Here is a 1024-nt window from a genome sequence, read left to right as displayed (position 1 = left end):
AAAAGAATATGGATCAGAATTAGAAAAATTCAGAAATGAGGTGACAGGGATCAGAAAGAATTAAAAATAAAAGAAAAAGTCACTTCAGTAGTGTAGACTAAATTAGACGGAAAACAAGAGCAAATAGATATTTAAAAAGTCTTAAAAAACAGAGAAAATGAAAAAGAAAAAATATTAAATAAAAAAATGAAGAAATCAAAAGGATTCAAGAAAAAAAGTGACAAAACACTGAAGATAGGCAAAGAATAACCAACATGAAGATAAGAGGTCCCTGAATAATAAAATCAAAGCAAAGGAACAGAACAAACACTAAAAACTGAAAACTTTTCTGAAATACAAAAAGATTTTAACCTACATTTTGAAAAAGCAAACTGAGTACCCAAGAATATCGACTTAGCATAACTACCACTACAACACATTCTAAGATAATTACTGGATTTCAAAGAAAACTTATACACACATGTTCATAGCAGCATTAATCAAAATAGCCAAAAAGTGAAAATAACACAAATGTCCACCAACTAATCAAAGGATACATAAAATGTGGAATATTATTCAGCCATAAAAAGGAATGAAGCACTGATAAGAGGCCACAGCATGGATGAACCTTGAAAGCTTTACGCTAGGTGAAAGAAGCCAGGCACAAAAAGCCACTTATAGTATAATTCCATTAATATGAAATGTCCAGAATAGGCAAATTCATAGAAACAGAAAGTAGGTTTGTGGTTGCCAGACTGGGGAGAGGAGGAATTGGGTCTGTCTGCTAATAGGTATGAGGTTTCTTTCTAAGGGTGATGGAAATGTTCTGGAAGGTGATGGATGTACATAGCAAAAATACTAAAAACCACTGAATTGTGCACTTTAAAATGGTGACACCTATGTTATGTGAATTATATCTCAACTTTAAAAATGCATCTTCCTGGGCCAGCCTCGTGGCTCACTCGGGAGAGCGCGGCACTGGTGGCACCGAGGCCGCAGGTTCAGATCCTATATAGGGATGGCGGGTGCGCTCACTGGCTGAGCG

Source organism: Galeopterus variegatus, unplaced genomic scaffold (genome assembly GCF_000696425.1).
Source record: "Galeopterus variegatus unplaced genomic scaffold, G_variegatus-3.0.2 Scaffold3624, whole genome shotgun sequence".
Taxonomy (NCBI): domain Eukaryota; kingdom Metazoa; phylum Chordata; class Mammalia; order Dermoptera; family Cynocephalidae; genus Galeopterus; species Galeopterus variegatus.
The sequence above is the reverse complement of the archived record's forward strand: the minus strand, read 5'-3'. Positions refer to the sequence as shown.